This window comes from Salvelinus sp. IW2-2015, linkage group LG5 (genome assembly GCF_002910315.2).
Source record: "Salvelinus sp. IW2-2015 linkage group LG5, ASM291031v2, whole genome shotgun sequence".
NCBI lineage: Eukaryota > Metazoa > Chordata > Actinopteri > Salmoniformes > Salmonidae > Salvelinus > Salvelinus sp. IW2-2015.
The window spans coordinates 32,219,485-32,226,106 of NC_036844.1; the positions used below are offsets into that span (position 1 = coordinate 32,219,485).

The following is a 6,622-nucleotide window of genomic DNA, read 5'->3' on the forward strand; positions in this document are numbered from 1 at the left end:
CCGCCCAAACTGAGCAATCGGGGGAGAAGAGCCTTGATCAGAGAGGTGACCAAGAACCTGATGGTCACACTGACAGAGCTCTGTGGAGATGGGAGAACCTTCCAGAAGGACAACCATCTCAACCATCAACTTCACCAATCAGGCCTTTATGGTTGAGTGGCCAGACGGAAGCCACTCCTCAGTAAAAGGCACAGCCCGCTTGGAGTTGGCCAAAAGGCACCTAAAGACTCTTAGACCATGAGAAACAAGAATCTCTGGTCTGATGAAACCAAGATTGAGCTCTTTGGCCTGAATGCCAACTGTCACGATGAAGCATGGTGTGGCAGCATCATGCTGTGGGGATGTTTTTCAGCGGCAGGGACTGGGAGACTAGTTAAGATCGAGGGAAAGATGAACGGAGCAAAGTACAGTGATCCTTGATGAAAACATGATCCAGAGCGCTCAGGACCTTAGACTGGGGTGAAGGTTCACCTTCCAATAAGACAACGACRCTAAGCACACAGCCAAGACAATGCAGGAATGTCTCAATGTCCTTGAGTGTCCCAGCCAGAGCCCGGACTTGAACCCGATCTAACATCTGTGGAGAGACATGAAAATAGCTGTGCAGCAACGCTCCCCATCCAACCTGACAGAGTTTGAGACGATCTGCAGAGAAGAATGGGAGAAATTCCCCAAATACAGGTGTGCCAAGCTTCATACCCAAGGACACTTGAGGCTGTAATCGCTGCCAAAGGTGCTTCAACAAAGTACTGAGTAAAGGGTCTYAATGTAAGTGTCATATTTACGATTTTTGTTTTATATTTGCAAACATTTCTAAAAACCTGTTTTTGCATCGTCATTATGAGGTAGTGTGTAGATTGATGAGGGAAAAAACAACCATTTAACCCATTTTAGAATAAGGCTGTAACGTAATAAAATGTGGGGGAAATGAAGGGGTCTGAATACTTTCCAAATGCACTGTACATACAACACACACTGACCGTGTGTGATAAGACTGTTGAAATCCCTGTGTTTCTCCTGCAGGTTACAGAAGGGTTGTGGAGCTGGCTGTAATAGTGGGGGAAACATCGAGGACTCTGACTGCGGCGGCGGCGGCTCCACATCCATCTCCAACAACCCATTGGCTCACACCACCCAGAGCACCCCGGCCTCCAGCCTTCCCCAGCCCCACTTCACCTTCATCCACCCCCCCATGGGTGAGCCCAGGACCCCACCACTCAACTACAACCTCTAATGATGTCTACTGTTCAGCTGCAGCTAGCTATTATAACAATATCAATACTGACAGTATGCTGATAACATAGCAATGTTTGTATAATGATATTTTTGAAGTGAATGAAATAAGTTGCTTTGTCTCCGTAGGAACTGACAACCCTGTGGGCCCCACCCCCACCTGGCCCCACCACCCTCAGCCCCTCCCCTTGGCTCTGCTCAGCCAGTCAGAGGGCAGGATGGACGCTGGGCTAGTTACCTCCCTCCACCGGACCTCATCCATCCAGGGTCTCCTGGGTCAGCACCTGTCCAGCTCCCAGCTGTCCTTCAGCAGTTCTGTGGTCATGGCTCCCCTGCCTGGCCCAGGCAGCTTCCTGGACGGAGCGCACAGAGGGTCCGGGCGGGCAGGACTGGGACATGGCCTGCCCTACGAGGGTCTCTACGGGAAGTGGAGCATGTCAGGCAGGAAGGGCTTCAACGGGCCAGCRGCAGCTGAGAGTGACGGTGGAGCTTCTCAGTTCATACGGACACAGGTGAGGATGGTGAAACGGTSTAACATGTTGAGTGAAGGTAGAACAGACACTGCGTGTACAAAACATGACCAGGTGAATCCAGGTGAAKGCTATGATCCCTTATGGATGTCACTTGTTAAATCCACTTCAAARACTGTAGATGAAGGGGAGGAGACAGGTTAAAGAAGGATTTTTAAGCCTTGAASAAATTGAGACAAAATATTTGCCTTTTCAATGAGATATGGTAGTAGGTGCCAAGAACTGCAACACTGCTGGGTTTTTCACGCTCAACACTTTCCCGTGTGTATGAAGGATGGTCCACCACCCAAAGGATATCTAGCCAACTTGACACAACTGTGGGAAGTATTAAGAGTCAACATGGGCCAGCATCCCTGTGGAACATTTCGACACCTTGTAGAGTCCATGCCCTGACAAATCGAGGCTGTTCTGAGGGGGAAAAGGGGAGGGGCGGGCACAACTCAATATTAGGAAGGTGTCCTTTATGTTTTGTACACTCAATATATAGTCTGTTGGAAGGTGGAGTATGCTGTCAACAGCATGAAAATAATGTAGCTACCTCTTACAACAGGATGTTATGGCTTTCAGATCAGCTTAATGACGGTTGTTTGTTGCGATGGAAACTCAAGAGGTTTCATTAGTTGRGGATATTTACATCTGTGTTTCAGTCTACTCCTCCTGCACTGCCGCCTGGGGCCAGCCCAACACAGGACCCCCTGGGGGTCACCCAGTCCACTGAGACCACGCCCGGGGAGGAGTCCACCGAGCTGCCTTTACTTGAGCACCTGGGCTGAGTCTGCTCTGGAGAACCCCTGCAGCCAAAGCACAGCACCACCATGGCCAGTTCTAGAGTGGGCCTGACCGGCTCCGACCGGACCTATTCCAGCTTCCCAGAGTCATTCCAATGCTCTTCTCTCTCTCAAAGAGACTGGACTCTGAGGTCTGTTACGTTTCTGATGGCAAATCACAACATCTCAACATGTTTTCGAGTACATTTCTTTTCAAGCCTTTGCCATGCTGGATGGATCTGAGGTCTAAATACGTTCCTGTTCTCCTCAGTGAACCACCACAAGGATGCATGTCAAAACTAAATGTACGCCCCCATCCCTAACCCATCCCACCATCTCCCCTCCTAGGACTTGAAACTGGACCTCTATTTGATAGGCCCTCAAGAGTTTCTGTAACAATGGTAACCCTAGCAGGCCAAAAAGCCAGTGCAATTGTAAGGGAGGTTTTTCCTTATGTAATGTTTAGTTTTTTAAAAATTAGTTTAGTTCGTGTGTCTTCTCCTTCACCTGAGACCTACCAGCAACAGCATAATGACTCAGAAAAGGGAACTGTAATATCCCTGTTGCTGTATGTACAGGTGAAGCCAGAGTTACTACCATAACAAGCCTTGTTCTTTACCCACACTGCCCATCCCTGCTGCTCCAACCTGCTGCTCCAACCTGCTGCACCAACCTGCTGCACCACTGTAGAACTAGTTCACGTTCACCACTGTGGGGATATCCTCTCTGAAACTGCAAGGGTCACATCAAGTGACTTGAACAGCTACAATATGACAGGGGTTGGCAACAGGCAGATTTGAAACATTTTATTAGCAAAAATATAAATAATATATTTTTATATAGTTTTTGGTCAAGACTGTAAAATCACCAGGAATTCAGCAAAAAATATACAAATATTTAGGAAATCTGTTCCCAAGTATTCCCACAAATAAAAAGAGACATGATTGTGTCTGAATGTAATTTTGTATGACATTATTATTTTCAAATACAATCTCTTTTTGGGCTTAGTTTTGGTCAATTTGCAGTGGACAAATTATTACAATTATTTTCCGCCATTCTCTCTGACAAAAATCAGCCCGTGAATGAATCTAGTTGCTTACCCCTGCCATATGACCAGTCAATATCAACTCCCCACATCACTAGCATAACACACACATTCCAAAACTAATCCAACACCCCTCCCTGTAAAAACATCCTCATACTCATTTGGATATTTATTAGAGGCACTTGACCACAATCAACAATCTCAAGTGTTCTGTCAAAGAGCTTGTTTCAGGGATAAGACTCCCGCCTACTCCTACCTTTCCCAACATTTGGTGCTTTTTCCCAGTGGAGTTTACAGTCCTGTCAGGCCTGGACAAAAGTTCTGAATTTGGGGAGGTCTAATGAGATGTGGTGGGGGGGTGACTCTGGACAGCTGATGGACCAGGACAGAGAGAATGAAAAGAGAAGAGATGCTCACCAGGCAGAGACATTGTTCAGACCACAGGATTCTAAACTGGGAATCTTCTTTCTAAAGCCTTTTAGATTTTTGTGTCCTATTGTTGGGGTGAGTGGAATGTCTTTTTACTTTACTTGAAGAATCACAACTTCCTCAGTGGCTATAGGCCAGTCCACTGAGTTGCCCTAGTGACCAAACGCTCCCTCCCTGACCTGATCCAATCAGCTGTGGACTCTATGCAGTGGGAGGGGCTCAGACAGCTCTGTGTGGAATAGCCACCAGCAAGAGGCCCTTCTGCTTTCCTTGGCTCCAGGCAGCTCTTCCTACTACTAAACTACAGCCCCTCCTGCTACTACTACTACACTTACAACTACTGTTTGTGCTACACACACCTCCAGCGTTTTAGTTGGAAACCAAGTTAAATAAATACTGAAAAACAAAGTTGGCATATTCATTGGATTTCTTGATAACGTCTGGAAGACTGTTAAAAGGGTTTGTCTATTTGACATGCTGATGTGATATAGAAATGTGGAGATTGGACTTGGCTCTTAATTGWATTTTTTTGCCACACGTTTGGTGTCATTTGACACGTTTCACCAAGGTTTCTCTTCTAAGGTGTGTAATATAACTGGAAGTGTTCCTGAGAAGTCATTTTAAAATGTTTGCTCCCACTCCTGCATTTGCCATACCTGCTTTAAGGGTCAAATTAAGGCGCTGATGTACTTCTGAGTCCTGCTCCCATGATTTTCTCTCTCTACCCAGAGCACATATCAYWCAAGCTGGCTGTCCAACTCTGTTCTGTCCCGAGAGCTATAGGGTCTTACAGCACTACAGTAATCCACATGACTGTCCCCTGGCCAGTTGTGACAAGTCTTTTATATCAATGGTAGAGCTATCTGGAATAACCTTGTGCCATGGTGTAAAGCTGGACCTAGAAGACTGCCTTGTATGCTCCTTTTCACCCCTAACCATCTTAGTTGTTTGTCACCTTTTTAGTTAGACTGAACTGTCTACTAAACTTTCTCTTAGATCTGTCCTTACAGGATGAATGACAACTAATATGTGGAAAAGGGCATTCACAGGGTCTCCRATTGGGAAAGAATGGGAATTCTATGCCATGTACTAATCTTACTGTGTCTATAAGGGGACAGACACAAAAGGATGAGAGTTCTCCAGCACTATGTTAGATGGTATCTAGATACATTAGACTATGGGTAATTATGCAGTAGCAGTTACTTTAGTCTGGATATTGGAAGTCTGAGCCTCATGGTTGAACTCATGGGTCACTACTCAAAGTACCAGMCAAGCAGTGGAYGCTGCTGGGAGGAGCTATAGGAGGACAGGCTCATTGTAATGGCTGGAATGGAACCGTATCAAACACAGGGAAACCACATGTTTGACTCCATTCCATTCATGCCATTACAATGAGCCCGTCCTATAGCTCCTCTCACTAGCCTCCTCTGCAGTCAAGGTGATTCCATTCAGGCTTAGAACCATCTTGAAACACATCTTAAAGGACTTGGAACAAGCACTGTGCTAATGTAGATCTAGTCTCTTTGTTTGTCAGATCATTGGATCTAACTCCATGGCTGTCATGGGGATTGTTGAGGAGGAGCTGGCACCTTCCAGAATTTAACATGTGTGCCCACCCTAGGCTTAGGAAAAGCAGAGCCATTCTGATCAGGGCCCTTTTCTGGTTCTCTTTTCTCATTCTCAGTGTAATATCCAAAGCAACAGGGAGTACTTTTARTACTGGGAGAAAGGAAAGCACTGGACAGACCTGTTACTCGACAGACCTGGGTGTCAATATTAAAAGCGATTTCTTAATCTCTACCATTTATGTACAGCATGTTTTGTATATAAATATACATTAAAAAATATATATATAAATCTATTTTATTATTAGTGCATTTCTGGTTCTTTTTCATGGAAAACTATGTTGAGTCTTAGAGGGGGTTCTCTTATGTTTACCCCTCAGAAGAGATCTGGCTCCTGGGTGGAAGGGCGTTCTTCACATTGAATCATGCAGTTTGGGGAGAATCGATTTAATACTTACTTTGCACTAATGCTGTATACTAGTACACCATCCCACATGTTTTTTTAATGTTATTATTTTAGTCATTTGGGGGGATGTTTTATTTAAACTGTCAGTTGACATTTAAAGTTCTGTACAGTTTTTTTTAACAGTTTTTTTGTGTGATTTTCCCCCCACCCCCTATTTAAATTAAAGATTTTTGTTTAATCATTTGCAAATTAAATGCTGTGGGTGATTTCATTTACCGTTCCTCAACCTTTGTCAGGCAATGTTATCATTCAGAACTTAGCAATGAACTGGTCTTGAACAGAAACCCAAACACATTTGTTTCAAAATGATGTATTAAACAAATTGTACAGTTATCAGGTATTCTATGCTGAAATGTTTCAATAGCTTCTATGTGATTGCCTGCCTGAAATGGGAGCTAATGTCTACCTGCAGGGCACAATGAGGTAACCAATGGAATGCTTGTTCGTTCTTAATACTTTATGAAACAAATGTTCAGTTCAATGAGTTTTTGTACAATGTCAATGAGTTTTATCTTATTTTTTGTAGAATGTGTATGGATGTTTGTCTTCCTTGGATTGAGGGATCAAACAAAGGAGTGTTTGATCAG

At 44.6% G+C, this 6,622-nt stretch overlaps 1 protein-coding gene across 1 annotated transcript in view; it reads left to right on the plus strand.

The window, feature by feature from the left end:
• Window positions 1–6,368, plus strand: part of LOC111964343 (pecanex-like protein 3) — a 28,665-nt gene extending 22,297 nt beyond the window's left edge. Inside the window, exons 32-34 of the mRNA XM_023988205.2 lie at window positions 1,024–1,196; window positions 1,363–1,745; window positions 2,411–6,368. The gene's annotated coding sequence lies outside the window, so the exon portion shown is untranslated. The remainder of the gene's footprint in view (window positions 1–1,023; window positions 1,197–1,362; window positions 1,746–2,410) is intronic.
• Window positions 6,369–6,622: the final 254 nt, after the last annotated feature.